The 19,066-nt window shown below is 41.0% G+C and overlaps 1 protein-coding gene across 2 annotated transcripts in view; it reads left to right on the forward strand.

The window, feature by feature from the left end:
- The window catches only part of LOC109412930 (Ig-like and fibronectin type-III domain-containing protein 1), a 692,650-nt gene that overhangs the window by 276,078 nt on the left and 397,506 nt on the right, over window positions 1–19,066 (forward strand). Inside the window, exon 3 of one of the 2 annotated variants that reach the window (XM_062861348.1) lies at window positions 18,051–18,095. The exons of the other annotated variant lie outside the window; for it this stretch is intronic. The gene's annotated coding sequence lies outside the window, so the exon portion shown is untranslated. The remainder of the gene's footprint in view (window positions 1–18,050; window positions 18,096–19,066) is intronic. 2 annotated transcript variants of the gene reach the window in all.

Consider the following 19,066-nt stretch of genomic DNA (forward strand, 5'->3'; position numbering starts at 1 on the left):
TGGTTTGCTCCTGGAGACCAAGGAATATCAAGCATCTAATGGGAAATTTAAGGTGCCCGGCCTTTAAGAGAGCCTCAGCTGATAAATCACAGTGCAGTTAACGCAGCTGAACCTGAACCACAGTTACACAGCCCATAAACAGCTGTGTCAAGCAGTCACTGAATGCGTGACGGATATGGCCATCATAAAGGATCCTTATCGAGTACCCGTCGGTAACGGCAATTGGATCGCGGATGAGTCCAAAATGGCGGCTTCATGTACAACGGGTAAATGAATACCCAGTCCAGGAGAATCAGCATCTAATGAAGGCTTCATGGTGACCAAGATAAACGGTGTCTTCATCTGTCATTGTAATGCGACTCTCAGGTAGTCGACAGATGCTAGACTGTTTGACGACGGAACTAAAGACTGGGCGAAGGCCAGAGTTAATGGCAGGGGACTTCAATACCTGGGCCGTGCAACGGTGAAGCCACTTCACGAACCAGTAAGGTCAGATTCTGCTAGAAGCACCCGCCATGCTCCATGTCGATCTGACTGATGTCGGTACAAAAAGTAACTTTAACCGGAACGGAGTGAAGTTGATCATCTACGCTACTTTTTGTAGTCTTGGCTCAACAAGTAATTCTAACTGGATGATAGAGAGTCTATTCTAGGAACGGCGGACAACCGGTCTGAATTAATTACAAACCTGTGCCGCATCTGTCTACGGGAAATGCGACGGATGTGGCGAGCACATACCAATACAGATGAGTAGCGGAATGAACGACGCGGGTGGCGTTCGCGCTACAAACCGAGATAAGCACAAGCAAAAAGGCCTGCTATGACGAGCTCTGTCAAAGTGTCAGTATGAGCCCTCGTGGTGACGCCTACAGGATCGAGATGGCCAATACATGATGTGCAATGGCTCCATCCGAGTAGTCTCCGGGGCCACTGGATGGGATCATCGAGAGACTTTTTCCGCGTCATGAGTCCATGGCCTCCTTTAGTAAGACCACTGAAGATAAGGAGCCCAAGCTTCCTAAATGAAGGAGAACGTGCCTCTGGAGTCGACTTACTGAAACCTGAGCCATTGCAGAGGCTCCCGGAATGTTCAGCTCTGCTATTCGGAAATGCCTGGACGAGAGAGTCTTCCAAACCTCGGGGATGCGGCAGAGCTGGTCCAATTGTCAACAGCGGGAAACCACCTGGAGACTCGCCGGTATATAGACCTGTATGCTTGCTTGACACGGTGAGGTAGGTGCTAAAGGAGATCATCCTCAATAAATTGTTGAGGTATACCGAGGGTGTACTGCTTTACAGGAAACGGCGGCACACGTTCTGTTCGTATGACCGCATGCATACCACAATCGGTGGGGACACGACTACGGACGATCTTGTCCAGAGGATGTGTAAAAACGAACTTGGCTGGAATGACATTTTAACGACTAAATATCAAGGGTTCGGAGTAGACTTCGTAGGTCATACCAGTGCCCTGTGGATTCGATTGAGTGGCCGTGGGTAGAACATCCTGGTAGTGTTGCTGTACTGGGTTGGATCCGTGGTAGGTGGAGGGAGGCCCTATTATTGTAAGCAATTTCTTCTGGTGTTAGCCTTGGCCATAGGTCCTTAGCCTTCAGGAGGACAAGTCGCGGTCAAAGTTCTTGATACTTGTAGAACAGTTGATCCTGTCTGCCTTCCGAGGGCAAATGGAGCGGTAACTGGTAAGACAACTCGGGAAACTGGCAAAGCGCCGCTAGCATGCTATCTTGGTGGACTCCCCAAAACGTGTCATCGATGTTCATCGCTGCATGGCTACGCAGCCAACCTTCAGGGTGCGATGTGCCCTAGCCCCGCGCCTCCCAAGCTTTGTTTTCGCGGCGCACCAGCCTCTTGTAGGCTCGCTTAAATGAGTAGAAAAGCCTGCCAGGCGAGCCTGCGACACTTTGGGGCGCCGCGAAGGCCAAATTTGGGAAGCGCTGCCTAGCCCCTTCCCAAAACAATGCCTTCTTGGTGTTCCCGGGTAGACTAGGAGTTTTGAAGCAATGGGGGTGTGTTTAGTAAGCGGGGGTGCAGTCCTGTCTTCTATTTTGCCTGTAGGAGACGGTCCCAACCCCACACTACCTGGACCTGGACCATTCAGGTATCTGCTGAACAGATTATCCCACCATTGCCAGGACAAAAAAATTGAAAAAAAAATGGTTTCAGTGAATGCCAGAGGGTTTCAGGGCGCTTCTGGAACGCTCTCTGGTTGCTTCCTAGAAAACCTTCTGGCCCTATCTCAAGACCTTTGAAGTTGTCGAATTATTTTGCTCATCTATACTGCCGTGTGGACCACAGTTTCCCATGTTAATAGGGATTCTCATAGATCATGGGACAACTATACTGCACCCTTCAGTGTGGCTGTCCAAAACTTCGCCTAATCCACCGACCAATCATCATACTTTGAAATTTGTTCACATAATTTAAATCAAGGTGTCACCAATGTAGGTCCCCAAGTGATCATTTCTCCTTCAGATATTCAATCATCATAGTGAGTAGTGGCATTTAAGGAATGTTGCTTGCTCATATACCATCCCTCGAATGAGCAAACAGATTGCTCTTTTTGTCTCCGTCGATAGCATTCATTCTTGACATTAAAAGCAGCGCAAAAACCAGGTGAAGATCACCTACCAGCCACGAGTAACCGCCGCACCGCGACAATAACGAAGGCGACAACTAATTTAAAACAAATTAAAAGTGACGTCGTGTAATACAAGAGAGAAGGAAAAGCACTGCTAAAAGCTCGTCGCTTATGTACCAGCCAGAGCACATGAATAAATCAGCCAACAACGGACGAAACGCGGTCTCCAGAATGCGCGCGGTGATGCAACGATAATATGTGTGTGGTGAAGTAACAAGTCCTAGTTGAGCCAGCTGATTGAAATTCTTTGTGCCACCGACCGGGTATATGTGATCCAACGGACATCATCGGTGGCGCTCGCTGATGGCTGCCTGCTCAAACAATTATGCGACATTGCGTCCGCAATTAATTCGATTTGTTGATTTTTTTGTCGATCGTTGCCGGACACTTCCGAAGCGCTGCGCTGTAATGGATCGCCCGGTAGAATTAAAAATCAATCGCGTTTAATTTGGAATTAATTAAAATTTCAACTACCCCGCTATGGGTGGAAGCGGATGAAAATGGTAAGAGTGAAAGGGGATTTGGATGGGACGAGTTGGCTGGTGGAGGTGCAGATCAATCATCACCATTTGGTACATTTGGTTGTGCTCGCGGCCGGCGGCGACGGTGGCGGCAGGTCAGGTTTACAGCCTTGGCGCGGTACACAATGCACTTGACCAAGAATCTCAGGCCAGTGTCATTGCCGCAGTCAACCAGAGGTAAAGCACTCATTAAGACGGCGTGATGTTTGAAGACGGCAGCAATGTTGACGGCAAGAAACACGGAGGTCGTTGATGCCATCTGACTGTTGAGTTGGGCTAGTGAGCCAATTGGCTGTGTGACCGTATTATTGCCTCCACTTTAGGTCTTCCAAGTGGTGCTTTGAACGTGATTGACTAGCCTTTAAAGGGTAGAATTAGTGTCAATTTGTCATTGATCATATTGGTCATGAAATGTGCAGGGTTGTGAAGGTTACTTCAATTTATTCACTGAGTAACTAGCTCTTCAGATCAGGGATGCCAGATATTTTTTTTTCAACAATCTGTATCCCATACAAAATTTGGATGAGAAATTTGTATTCCGTACAAAAATAAAATAGCCTCTCTATCTCAAAAATCTGTATATCATGTAAAACGAAAACTGTACGGATGGTTGGAAATCTGTATGATACAGACAAATCTGTATATATGGCATCACTGCTTCAGATAAAAGAAAATTAACTCCCAGCATGAGCGAGCATACGCTTCATGAACATAAAAACTAACTTATAACGGAGATTTCTTCCGAAATTCTTTCGTTTTTTTTTTTAGGAAAGTCTTCCCTCAGAAATTTCAAGAATTCGTTCGGAAATTTCTCCGTGAATTTCTTCCTACGGATTCTTAAAAAAAATCCAAGCATTCGCATGAAAACATACTTCAGGAAGTTATTAAAAAATATCCAGGAGGAGGTGCTTCTCCAGAAATTTTACAAAGAAGTCTTGGGGAAAATCTTGCACGGATTGCTTTAGAAATTCCTCGAGGGATTTTTTTTGTCGGAAATTCTACCTTTTCCCCCCTTTTTCAGAAATTCCTCTAGATATTTTTTTTTTTCAAAAGTTTCTCCAGACATTCCAAATCGTTCAGAGTTTACTTAAGAAATTCTTCCGAGAAATCCCGAAAATCCACTGAAACTTTTATCAGAAATTTCTCAATAATATCTTTCAAGAAAAAAAGTTGCATGGATTGTTTCAGAAATTTCTTTCTGCATTTGTTCAAGTATTTTCCTTGGGGCTTGTTTCAAATACTCTTCAAGGAGAATTTGGTAAAGAATCCTTTAGAAATTTTCCCAAGAATTTCTCCAAAAAATCTATTAAACGCCCTGAGTTTTTTTTTATTTTTTCCAGAAAGCGTCTTTAAGATTTCTTTAGAAATTTATCTAAAGGGGCTGTCCATTAATTACGTAAGGGATTTTTTGCGATTTTTCGACACCCCCTCCCCCCTTGTAAGATTTTTTGTATGGAAAGCCAAATATTTTTGTATGGCGCGTAAGATTTTTCAAACCCCCCCTCCCCCTATAAACCCTTACGTAATTAATGGACAGCCCCAAAGCTTCCTCCATAAAATTCTCAAAGTGTCCCATTGCAAAATGTTCCATGGATTTCTTTCGAATTGCCTCCTCTAAACATTTCTTGAAACATACCACTAAAAACTTTTTCAGAGTTTTCTTCAGAAATGCATCTAAAGACTTCTCCGGAAACTTCTTTGAGAATCCCTTGGAAAAACCTTCCACGGATTTTCTCAGTCGTCATTTTTTTTTTTGAAAATGCTCCAGGGATTTTTTTTTTAATTTGGATTCCTTAAACAAATTTTCCAGGGCTTCTCTAAGAAATTCATCCAGAGACTTCTATCGAAATTACTCTTGAAATTTCTTAAGAAATTCTTCTAGAGATTATTTCTAAATAGATGTAGAAGATAGTCTTATTTGACGGAAGCTAACGATCCCTCCGCATCGGGTGGCATGAATGAGAACCCTATGAAAAGAGTGACTCCGCCCAGAAGTGCCAGTACTTTTTGAATAGAAAATTTGTTTCTCTTTCAGATACGTTTAGTTCCAGATGGTACTTACTAACAATTTATATGATTAATTTGAAGTGCTTTTGTTATTCCTCCGGCGGGCAGTCTACCCGATTTTTTGTAAGCTGGCTCATTGGGTGTCTGTTGCCGTGGGCATCGGAAGTGATGATATTAGAATGAAAAATACCAATACCAACATATAAGTGAACTTTGAAGACAAAAAAAAATATTTTTTTGTGTTAACAAACGATAATCTGCTTATCTCATTCAGCGCCACTACAATGGGGGGGGGGGGCATTCGAATTTTTCTATTCCTTTTTGGAATTGCTCCAAGTTTCCTTTAGAAGTTCTTCAAAAAAAATCCTTGATAAAATTATCCAAGAATTCTTTCATAAAACCTTCCAGGGGTTCCTTTGAAAATTATCAAGAAATTCATGTAGAAATTTCCTCAAGAATGCCTTTAGAAAATCATGAGTAGATTGCTTTCAAAATTGGCTACTAGGTAACCTGTTAAAAATCGGCTTGAGTCTGTATTCAGAAAATCATCCCCAAATTCCGTAGGAAAAAAATCGGGGATTCTTTACAAAATATTCCAGGAATTGATAAAAAAAACCCAAATTAATCCACCTAGAGGTGATAGTGCCTTTCTCGTCGTATATGTTCTCACGATCTTTCCGTCGACGTAAGTCAAAGTGTTCCTGAATCCTGATATTTTTTTAAGAAAAGCAAGCATTTTCTCAAAGCCATCATTGAATTCACTTAAAACTTATTGATGGCACATACTCCGACGTTGTGTTCAGTGTAAAAGCAGAGCTGAATAATATCAGATTTCTCAGTTGACTGCTTGAGTACCTTCACTAACATTGGGAGCTGATCAATATCAAGACGATACTAACAAGCAAATATATAACTTTTGACACAATCACAGATCACTTTACGGTCTTCGATAAAGTTTTTTCTGCACATTCTAGGTTATATTTCATTGACCGTTGAAAACAAGAACGTAGTGAGTATAGTGAGACGTCTGTTTGTATGTGGGTTTAATATGTCAAGATTTTGTTCTCTTACACATATTTATCGCTTGCATTGATTTTATTTACTTTCGTAGTTCCGGCGAAGCATCAAACGCTGGTTGTGCAGCCCTACCAGTAGTCTCTAATGTGGTATGAGCCTATTTTCTAGTTAACCGTTCCTCAGGTTATTAAAAAAGCCGTGATGTGATGTGTCGCATGGTACATTTGGTTACTTTCCGGAACAAGTTCCGGAACAGGTTCCGGAGCACCACCGGATCTCCCAAATATAGCCTGAGGCAATATCATTGCTAACGTACATCAGGTTACCTAAAAAAAACACGATCTGATTTATCTTATGCATGGGTACAAATTACTTTTACATTTGACCACTTCCAGTGGGACACCCAGAACTAGTTTCGGGACACTACCGGTTGTCTAAAATATGGTCTGAGGCTATGTTCTTACGAATCGATCATCGTGTTATCAAAAAAGGGTCTCCATTTGGCCTAGTGGTTAAGGCTATGAATCGCCAATCCGGAAACGGTGGGTTTGATTCCCGTTCCGGTCGGGAACATTTTCTCGACTTCCTGAGCATAGTGTATCATTGAACTTGCCTCACAATATACAAATTCATGCAATGGCGGGCAAAGAAAACCCTTCAATTATTAACTGTAGATGTGCTCTAAAGAACACTAAGTAGAAGAGAGGCAGGCCAAGCTCCAATGCGAACGTCGAGCTATAAAGAAGAAGAAGTTATCAAAAAAGCTGCTATTTGATGTACTGTCAAACCCCGCGTATTCATCACTCTTTAATAAGACACTTTTTAATTTGTACCCCGCTCATTCGAAATTTGTTGAATTGAAAAAATGATCAAATGTCACAGTGTAATACACTGTAAATACGAATGATACGATATTGTGATGTTACTTACACCCGCAGCGGCTCCTCGTGCAGCTGCTACTTCCGAAAGTTCTAATTTGGTGCATTCCGACACCTGATCCGTTTGGTGATCAACCGCAGTGAACCTCGGAAGCCAACAATCGTAAAATGAACAAGCTATCAATTCGTACCACAATATCTGTAAGATTTGTTTTCAAAAACAAATCATACAATCTAAACAAAACTAAAATAGAGTTAGTTTATCGAATTGAAAGTTTACACAGGTAATTTGACAGCCATCATTGTCGAATTAGCGTGGTTTTATGGTACGACACGCATGGATTTGATTCAATTTCACATTTACAACTTTCGGTTCACATTTTACCACTTACCGATTGTCCCTGATGTGGTCTTAGACTAGTTTCATGCAAATTGTTAATCAGTTCTCCTAAAAAGTCGCAAATTGATATAATGCATGTATGGGTTTGGTTCATTCGTGCATTTCGCCAGCTCCGGCGAGGCACTCGAATCTGGTTCCGGAACACTACTGACCTGAGACTATTTTCTTGCTGACCGTTCTTCGCGTTATCGAAGAAGCCGTTATTTAGTGTGCTGCGTGTATGCGTTTGGTTTTTTTTTTCTACATTTGATCACTTCCGTCGGGGCACCTGGAACCGGTTTCGGCACACTATTGGTTTTCCAAAGTATGGTCTATGATTTTTTTTGTTAACCGTTCATCAGCTTACCTAAAAAGTCATTAAATGTGTCGAATTTATGGGTTTGGTTCTCCTTTACATTTGACCACTGGTAGTTGCGGAACACTACCGGTTGTCCCCAATATGGCCGGAAACTTTTTTTTGTCAAATCAAGATGCCTTAAAATCTGCGATTTGATATGTCGCTTGCATGGGCTGGGATCCCTTTTCTATTTGGCCATTTCCGGCGGAACATCCGGAACCGGTTCTGGATCACAACCGATTCAGATATGTTCTGAAAATATTTTCCTGCTTACTGTTCATCAGGATATCAAAAAAGCCACGATTTGATATGTTCTTTGCATGGGTTTAATTAACTTTTATACTTTGCCACCTCCGGCGGAACATCTGGAACCGGTTCCGATATGGTCTGAGAATGCTTTCCTGCTTACTGTTCATCAGGTTATCGAAAAAGCTGTGGTTTGATATGTCACATGCATGGTTTTAATTCAATTTTATATTTGGCCACTTCCGACGGGACACCCGGAACCGGTTCCGGGACACAACCGGTTCAGATATGGTCTGATAATATTATCCTGTTTACTGTTCGTCAGGATATCAAAAAATCCACTATTCGATATGTCGCATGCATGGGTTTGGTTAACTTTAATACTTGGCCACTTCCGGCGGGACATTTGCAACCGGTTCTGGAACACTACCGGTTCCGATATGGTCTGAGAATGTTTTCCTGCTTACTGTTCACCACGTTATCGAAAAAGCCGCGGTTTGATATGTCGCATGCATGGGTTTAGTTCACTTTTATGTTTGGTCACTTCCGGCGGGACACCCGGAACCGGTTCCGGGACACTACCGGTTCAGATATGGTCTGAGACTATTTTTCTGCTTACCATTCATCAAGTTATCGAAAATGCCGTTGTTTGATGTGCTGCATGGATGGGTTTGGAGCGTTTTCATATCTGGCCCCTTCCTGGGGTACCGGTCCGGAACACCTAAATGACCATAACTCCGGAACGGCTGGACCGATCTGAACCATTTTCAATAGGAAACAATGGGAGCAGATTCCGCGTCGAATGAACCGTCGGTCAATAAAATCGGTTGAAGTTTACTGCCAAAAAGTGATGTGAGTTTTTTTGTACACACACATACACACACACACATACACACACACACACATACACACACACACACAGACATCACCTCAATTCGTCGAGCTGAGTCGATTGGTATATAAGACTTGACCCCTCCGGAGGCTCTATCAAATTTTCGTTTTTGGAGTGAATATACAGCCTTTCGGTACACCTTGGTGTACGAGAAAGGCAATAAATATTTCTCAGGAACACATTGTATAAACTTTAATAGAATTTCCTCCATGGATTCGATCAGAATTCCCCCTGGAAATTTTCTCGAAAAATCCTCCTCGGTTTTTTTCAGCAATTTTTCATGTGATCTCTCAAAAAATGCATAGGGAAGTGGAACCATCTTGGCAGGGTTCCTGTTTTAGGCACTTTTCTGCTATATTTTATTCAAAAGCTTAAATAAATTATTCCAAGGGCTTCTTTCACAGCATATAATTCCGAAATTCCTTCAGAAATTTCTCAAAAGAATCCTACAGAATGAATTCCATGGACTTCTTCCAAAATTCCTCCTTGGATTTCTTTAGATGTTTAAACATGGAAACTACTCCTGGAACTTCTTCATAAAATATTCCAAAGATTCGTTCAGAAAGTTTTCTAGGATTTATTTCACAGAAATTTCGTAAAGGACTCGTTAACTCTTACAGGAATTATTTCGGAATTTCCTCCACAGATTCCATCTAATCTAACACAGTCACAGCCAGTTCGAGAAAGCATCCTGAATTCTATCTTGGATTAAATTGGAAATTTCAGAAGAATTGTTTCCAGGAAATGTATCAGAAATTTCATTAGAGATTTCTGCATGCTTTCTTTCACTAACTCAAGCAGAAATTCATCCAATATCCCAATAATGCATGAATTTCTCTGGATATTTTTCTTCGGATTGTCCCAGTGTCTCAGAATTCCACCAGAATTATCTACTTAGGAATTTAACATAGATTCAGGAATTTCAGGAACTTCGGGAATTCTTTTAGAAACCTCTCTAGAATTTTTTTTTAATTATCTACCGTAATTTCACTAGATTTTTCTCTGCGAATACCTACAGATGTTTACCCATTTGTTTCTCCAGATATTAGGAATTTATTACAGAATACTTCCAGAGATGTTTCTAGGAATTCTTCTAACAATATCTAAAGAGAATTTATACAGAATTCCAAACGGGAAAAAAATTGTCATAGATTGTCAAGATTTTCCTATGGCGTTCACAGATATTTCTCCGGAGAATCTTTCTAGAACTTCTCTGGAAAATTGAACAGGTATTTGACCAGAAATTTATTCGTAAATTTCCTCAGAGATTTATTCAAATTATTCGCAAGGATTTCCTAAGAAATATCTCCAAAGACAAGGTTTTTTCAGGAATTAAGGCATTATTTTTTTCAGAGATTTCTTAATACTTTCATCACTGGATCAAGTAGAAATTCACCCAATATTCCCTGCTTAAATTCATATAGAGACTCCCAGGTAACCACTAGGCATTAGAATAAGCCGTACAGCAGACCGTATTAGGCATTTGAACTGCTTGCTGCTCTACATAAGCAGTTCAAATGCATAGCTGCCTTGAATCAGCAGAAGTTGTGCTATTCAAAAGCTTTCAGCTGTTAATTAACATTTCAACTGCTTGAGGTGTTTTCGCTGGAAAGCAATCAGAATGCTTTTCAACTGCTTTACAAATGCTACGAAGCAAAGAGTATAGGAGATATGTTATACATTTGATAGCTCATGCTGCCTCTCTCTTACATAATCTATGCTCTGTTGACAAATTTGGATATCTGAGTTGCTTATTCGTTTTTCCCTTGACCCTTATTCATCCAAAAGCTCCGAAGCAAACATTGCTGCAGCTGGTGTGGATTAGGAACATTCAGTGTTCGGAGTTTTCACTCATTCTCACGAAAATAGAATTCTCCCTCACGCCAATTTTCAGCGAAAATCTAGCTTGAGAAATCTCCCGCACAAAGGGGAGAGTGAAAATATATTTAATAAATATATACGGAACCTTGCAACTTGTTGGAGCCGGAGCCGGATAGGTTCTGGTCAAGTAGTGTAGGTTAGAGCCTTGCCTGGGTGATACGTACAGGGTAATCATGGCCAAAACGAAGGGTGCGTCAACACCCTCTGGAACGCTCTTCCGAGTGATCGTGGAGAAGATCATGGAAACATTGCCCCGGTATTCCGATCACAAACGAGGAACTCATCGCACTGTCGGAGAGGCTCAAGGTGACCAAAGCACTGGACCCAGATCGTATGACAGCTATTGAGGGTCGCCCTGACATGTTCAGAATGGCTAGGCGGATGGGTCTGGACAGAGGCGAATATCCGGAGATGTAGAGAAGACATTGATGGGGAATCGACTGTATTCTGTGCAAATTGGATTAAACGGTAAGATAACAACTAGTTTTGAAACAAGACTGCGTAGCCGTTAAATCCGATTTGTAGAAAATGCAAATATTAGTTCTACTGCCTAAACACGAGAAGACACCGGATGAGCCGTCGGCGTACAGACCAATCTGTTTGCGAGACACCGTCAGGAAACTGTTTGAGTGGATTATTCTGGCGAGGCTGGTGGTCCACACCGAGAGGTCAGATGTCTTTGGGCTGTGCACGTTGACGATAACAAATTTGAAGAATCGTCCCTTGATCCTCAGCCTGCACATTCTTTTGCCGATCGTTCACCACGGAACGGGCCTCTTCTTAACGCCCGTTCCCAGATCCCCTTCAGTAGATCGGCGAGTATGCGTGTGAAGAGAGCCACCGTATCGAGTTTCTGATCGCAGGCCTTTTTATTTGTAGGGATCGATGGCAATGTTGGCTCGATCCGTTTTTCTCTCTAGTTGACATACTCTCCTGATCAAAAGTTTGTGGTCACCACCGGCCCTCCCCCCCCCCCCCCCCCCCAAAACATGTCATTTTTTTAGGCCCATATCTCCGCCAATTTGCGTCCGATTTCAAAACCCTAGGTTTCATTCAAAAGATAATAGTCAAAGAAACTTTGAACATGATTTAAAAGAAACTTTTTCAAAAAAAAAAAAATTGTATGTAAACTTAACCCAAAGTTGCCAAATTTTCTAAAAAAATGAATATAAACTTACAGCAGTGTCGCTGGAAATTGGGTCGAGCAAATTTTAAGATGAGAGCGATAATATGACCCATTTTCTATTAGCTTTCAACTGCTTTTTACAGAACTTAGCTAAAAAATCTTGAAAAAAAAATTAATAAGTATAACTCTTCATGTCATCGATCAAAAGTTTGGGGTCGCCCCTCAATATGATGTATCAGCCAAAAGTTTGGGGTCACTATCGCAAAATATGGAAAAGTGATTTGGTGATATCTTCGTCATCTATAGTTCAATTTTAATTATTTTTGGCTCATTTCAAGGATAATTAACTAAATTTACGTTTGATGTCTTCAACTTAACGTATTTAACGATTTTTGTATATAAAAATGTTATGTAAAGTTAGCACATTTTACCACGCTTCAAAAAATGAGGCAACTTTACGTTAAGTTTTGGTATGTAAATTTCAACAAATATGTGTGGTTCAATGTCTATGCAGTAAGTATCATTCATTTTGTTTCAAATAAGCCAAAAAGAATTAAAATTGAATGAAACATGACAAAGATATCAACAAATCACTTTTCCATGTTTTACGATAGTGACCCCAAGCTTTTGGTCGATGACATCAAGGATTGATTTACTTATTAACTGTTTTTCTAGATTTTTTAGCTAAGTTCTGTAAAAAGCAGTTGAAAGCTAATAGAAAATGGGTTACATTACCGCTCTCATCTAAAAATTTGGTCGACCCAATTTCCAGCGACACTGCCGTAACTTTATATTTATTTTTTAGAAAATTTGGCAACTTTGGGTTAAGTTTACATACAAAAATTTTTGAAAAAGTTTCTTTTAAATCATGTTCAAAGTTTCTTTGATTATCTTTTAAATGAAACCTAGGGTTTTGAAATCGGACGCAAATTGGCGGAGATATGTATGTATGTATGTATGTACAATCCATCGCCCACTGACCGGCAGTGCTTTTATGGAAGAAAAATGTCTGCGTCTGTTTTGGCCATTTACTTTTATGCATAGACGTAAACATTTTTAGTCCTGGAGATGGAAGGTGATAGCTCTACTGTACATCTAACGACCCATTTCGAGGTATGCCTTGACTCGCACGTGCATCCTGAGGTCGTCTTCTGCAACAGTAAGCCCCGCATTAATGCATCCGGATATCAAATGGATATCTGAAATGCATTAACACTTCCTGAATCAAAAATTTATATTTTTGGTTCTGGCGCGTATTTAGTGTAGCAATTTTCACACGTATACATAAATAAAATTAAGCATTTTGATAGGAAAGATCTCACCAAGTTACTCGTAGTCTGTCATACTCTGGCGAAACCGTCGGATAAACACAATCGCAAACTCTTCTTTTGAAAATTTTCCAGTAACCTTTTCACCGGATGGCGTAGCTCCACTTCAGTCGGAAAAATCAAACCCACGTGTTTAGTTTTTCATGTAGCACAAAATATTCACCAAAGGCCATCCAAGGCAGCACTGCATCACTATGGAAACATCCACCCAGGTAAACACCACTCATTTTGATTTCCACCCGTTTTACCCCTGTTACGCGAACAATCGGTCATCGCTAGACCACATTCCGAATGCGTGCATTTTCATCCACTTTAGATAACATATTCACTTTTTGAAATTCAAATCTTCTGAGGAACACCCAATCCATATTTTTTCGAATGAACACTAGTACAGCTTTTCACGGTGTGGAATTGCGTCGGCTGTTTCACTGGTGGAATCAAATCCGCAAAACGAAAGCTAACCGAACTGCTAGCAACCCAATCATACACAAGACACGAAAACTTCCGGATGGCGTAGCGGCCGCGAAACTAAATTTGACTTCTACCCGAAATCAATAAATCACTTTTTTTTTATTCTTATTCACTTAACCTAATTTACAGCTCTTTTGTCCACTTGGGCACTACGCGATTCCAATTGGACGCTGCACTTACACTTTTTGTACAGCGCCTACATGTATTCTAATCTAATTCAACTGTATCGAACTGGTGCCTTGTGCTGCTTCAACTTTTCTACCCTGTCCACGGTAGAATGATGAGCACGATGAGCATGGTGGTTGGCTGCTGTTCCTTTTCCAGTCCAATTAAGGGTCGTCCATTATGAGTTGCGGTTCGCCGATATCCAAATTCCGGGTCCGTAAGAGCTATATGCCCATATAGCCGAGGCGGTAAACGCACGGGTATTCAGCATGACCATGCTGAGGGTGACGGGTTCGATTCCCGGTCGGTCCAGGATCTTTTCGTAAAGGAAATTTCCTTGACTTCCTTGGGCATAGAGTATCTTCGTGCCTGCCACACGATATACACATGCAAAATGGTCATTGGCAGAGGAAGCTCTCAGTTAAAAACTGTGGAAGTGCTCATTGAACACTAAGCTGAGAAGCAGGCTTTGTCCCAGTGAGGACGTTACGCCAAGAAGAGGAGGAGGAAGAGCTATATGCTGCGAAGAGGGTCAGGTGCCAGCTGCTCTCGGGGGGAAGAGCAACTGACGAAAAATCGCAAGTGCCGGGGCTGGGTTCGAACCCATGACCATCCGCTTATGAAGCGAACGTGTGGACCACTGCGCCACGGGCCCCGACATTATAAATAAATAAATAAATAAATAAATCACTTTCTCGTTAATTAAATTCACACAGAACCTAGCAGAACTAACACTTTTTGATACGCGGTAAACCATCCGGATGGCGTAGCACCGGTCGAACCGTCAGCCGAATCGCAAAAACAAGCTGGCGAACGTGGAGCAAATGTGACGAGCAGATCAAAACACGTCTCTTCAAATTATTCGACGCAAATTGGCGAAGATATGGGCCTAAAAAATGACATGTTTTTGAGGGGGTGACCCCAAACTTTTGATCGGGAGTGTACCTTTGGGCCAGACACTGTCTGCCTAAATTCTCGCAGGTACATAGTACACAGTTTTGCATTGGCTTCATTGCTGGCATTCACACCATCCCCGTTAGGCTTAGTTACCACCGGGGTTCGTAACCCCATCTTCTCTAAGGTTGCTTGTATCACCGATAATTCCACGAGGTTGTAGAATAAATAGGAGTCCTGTTGAAAGGCTCCTTCAGATACGTGAAGTATTAATGATACGCTACGCATCACTATGCAGATGCACCTATCAAACTTTTCTTGCCGAACACCCGTTATAATACGGTTGTCTTCCCGAGCAGGAATGAATAACTGACACATAACTGGAGCATATCAAAGTCAGGTATCATACCAAGACAAGATATTGATCGGTTATCCAGGTATTGAAAATAACTTATTTTGGTATTTCATAGGTATTGATAAAATACCTCAACGAGGTATTGGTTTGGTGTTGAGGACTGTTTGAGGTATTATCAAATTATGGAAAAATTGCTATTTATATGGGAAAATCGCAGAGTATTATTTAGGTAATGCCATACCTGAAGTCATTATTCACGCGTTATGCACAGAATACACACCAGTTATTATTTTAGGTATTTTACCTCTTATGCAGGGCTACTTAATACCTCATTCAGGTTGTAGGTATTAGGTTTTCCATACCTAAGTTAGGTATTCCTCAGCTATTTTCTCCTGCTCGGGTTGCTGCGCCGGTCATATGGGTGGCTCGAGCATTGAAGTTATGCACATATTATTTCTCAATAAAATCATTAACATTAAATTTCAAACAGTGACTTCACACGTTTAGCCACCAACATAGCCTTGATGCCCCAATTGCCACAAACTAACGACCGTCTGTTCGTCCGGTGATCGATGAGTTGCTAAACTCGCAACGACCAGCCCGCAAAAGGGCTAACTGTTGAGGAAAAAGCACCTCTAACCTTGCAAGTTGCAACTGGGTAAACGCGGTGTCATGAGTAAACACCCCATCCGTTTCGATTTTGGACAGTTTTACGACATACCCGAGATGGTGGCAACGACGAAACCGAGGGTTTAAACTTGTAAATCAACGAAGGGAATCATCATAACTGAGTCAATGCTACCACCGACGACGACGATCTGTTCATAGACTCGCTTCAGCTCACATATTGGTCTGAGAAAACTTTGCATGTCATTGTGGTGCCCAGCGCGGGCCTGTCGAGTTGCTAACGTGACTGATGATGGTCGGCGTCGTCGTCATTGTCGGAAATCGCGGACAGAGCAGAAGGTGCAGCACAAAACATCATCAGAGATCATCAGGCAGCTTCTGGGGCAGTAGTTGTTCGGTACCTAGAGCGTTGTCGTAGAAGGCACCTACATACATACGATTGGTGACTGGCATCATGGCAGCCGCATTTCATCAAAGGCAGAAGAGGTTGCCATAAATTTGTCGTGAAAACAAAATAGAATCCCTTCAACTGTGGCCCCGCGTGTGCATGTTGGAAAGTGGTCCCGAGTGGAAGTGGGTGACAAATTACATTTATGAACAAAAAGGAGAATAAAAGCAGTCAGTTTTGCTGTTGAAAAGGATTCTATAGCTCGCAGTGAAAATGCAAAAAAAATCTAAGAAGTTTGGAGCTCTCAATATCGTTTTATGAAAATAGCTCATCGTATAATTTACCTTAAGAAATTTATGATCAGTTGATTTTTTTTTTTGAAAAATCCGAACTGTTTATTGCTAAATCTTTTAAGCACCAGATTTGGAGTTCATCTTGAAACTAACGGATTGATTTCTCTTCCATAGGAAGAATTGAAATGCTGAGAATTTTCAAACATTTTGTGATTTAATTTATTGGTGTAATAAAGAATGCCTTAGACCAATAAATTAAACCTCAAAATGTTTGACAATTCTCAACAAGTGATCTGAGAACTGTTGAACATATTGAGGCTAGGATTATTGATGTAAAGAATAATTTCGTGAGTTGGTGTGGAGTGATATTCGATCCCATATCCTCAGCATTAGCAGCACGCGCTTCAACCATTATACTATTGAAAGTAAGTTTTCCAAAAAGTTTACTGATGAATGACCGTGTAACCTAATAGGACGATAACTGTCTAAAAATTTCACTCTTTTGCAACCCCTCCATACCCGGGATAGGCCTCCCCTTAAACCGGTGGTGATGCCGAGAGGAAAACTTTTGTTTTACCCCTTTTCCCTCCCTGGGCTGCACCGTCGCATACGAACAACCCCGATGCTGCTGCTCACATCTATCATAGTTATTCATTTTTAATGCTGACTATGTATGTACGACGTACGCTGCTTGTGCTATACTTGCACCGGAAAGTGTTACTGGGAAGTTCTCTGCTTTTTGCATGTTATTTGGTGGTGCACTATCGTCGTCGTCGTCGTCCGACCGACTGTCTTGGGGGGGTTCGTTCCTCGGAGAGAGGTTAGACATGGGTGAACCGCGCGGATCATCAGTACTGGGAGTGTAGTAATACATATTTATGCTAATGTCTTTCTGTGTGAGCACATAAAAATGAGTAATGTTGTTAGTGAATGGGAGGTTGACGCGGGGAGGAGTGTGGCGAGAGGCGTGGGCAGACGGTAAGTGAACCCAATGGAATTGTGGGATCTTGCGTGAAGTCACGTTCCATTTGCCGGTTGTTTATCTTCCTGTGGGAAAAAGTTTTGCGGGCTGAATTGAAAAAGCTCTGCTGTTTACGTGTGGTTGGAGCAATATTTGTAGTAACTTTCACACAATGTTGAAACATTTAATATTACAAAGTTTGGCTTATCTAATTTTGAAAGTTGCAGTTTGATTAGAATGATGTAGGTCACTAGGTACAAATAATAATAGTTCCAGTTCATGCATTTTTTTGTTCATCGCTTGAACTAAAGAAGACTCCATAATACAAATGTATGCGATTTTGTTTTCACGTTTTAGCAAAATTATACCTACTTTTTTGTTGAGACGATGGGTCCAATTCCCGTTCCGACCCTATGTCTAATTTTCTCGGCTTTCAATAGTTTCTCAAATTCTTGCTTAATTGTGAAATATTTGAATGAACTTAAATTGCTAGACAAACAAAGGAATGAAATTGAATATTATAATAAAATACCCTTTACTTTAAAATGTATAATTCGAATGTCATTTAACTTTTACTTTTTTTTCTCTTTCCTCTTTCTTTCAGATTGCTGAAGCCATCCATCTATCTTCAATCTAGTGATATACAAAGGTAAGCATTTTACAATCACAACTATGATAAACTACACAGTTCGAAAAAAAAAACCTGTAAAATTATGACGGATCGAATGTAACAAAAGGACCCCGTCATATATGATGGAAATTTTTGTGCGATCTTTAAATTACATTGCAGATATCTGTTAGAAAATATAAAGAAAAATTGAGATCCGAGCGAGAATTGAACTCAGATCCTTGGAGTGTGAGTAGCACGAATGAGCTCTCTCTTCTATGTCAGCTTGTTGAATAGCAGACAGTTGAAGTTAAACTGCTTCTACCATAATGCACGCATTCCCGACATACTCTGACTGCTGCAAAGAGTACTGAGAGAGACAACGGGGAAACCGCCACAGCTGCGAGCAGCCGTTCTTTAGCTGACGACGGAGAGTGGCTGGCATGGTTTATAGCAGATGCATGCAAATTTAAAGCGAATATGCTTTAAAATCTGTAAACAAGCCGTCTGACTGCTCGGCTGACGTTGAATGTTGGCGATTTACATTTTTCTGTCGCAAATTCCAGTTGATCTTCAATTTACGTGCTGTTTAACTTTCATATTCTTTGCTGTGTACTACAGGGGATAGACAAAATGATCAAGACAGGCAAAATTTTTAGTTTTCAAAAAATAGTCATCTAGCTGCAACTTTGTCGAAAAGTGCATCAAAAAATCTTAAATTTTTACTGTAAATTGATCGATTAGCTGTCTATCAATGATTCAAATTTGGGAAATATTGTGCTATTCTACATGAAGTACGAAGCTTCTGGTAGAAGGCATAATTATCCTACAGCCTTTGAACTATTATATCTACGGATTAAATGATTCAATTGAAATGAAATTTTGAGCGTTTATGACTTAACTTATATAATGAACTTCGAAAAGCTTTTAACTTAACTGAAAATTGTTAACACGGAAGAAAATTAAAGCGATAAGATTATTATAATAAAATGCCAAATTAGGTAAAATCGCCA

This window comes from Aedes albopictus, chromosome 3 (genome assembly GCF_035046485.1).
Source record: "Aedes albopictus strain Foshan chromosome 3, AalbF5, whole genome shotgun sequence".
Taxonomy (NCBI): domain Eukaryota; kingdom Metazoa; phylum Arthropoda; class Insecta; order Diptera; family Culicidae; genus Aedes; species Aedes albopictus.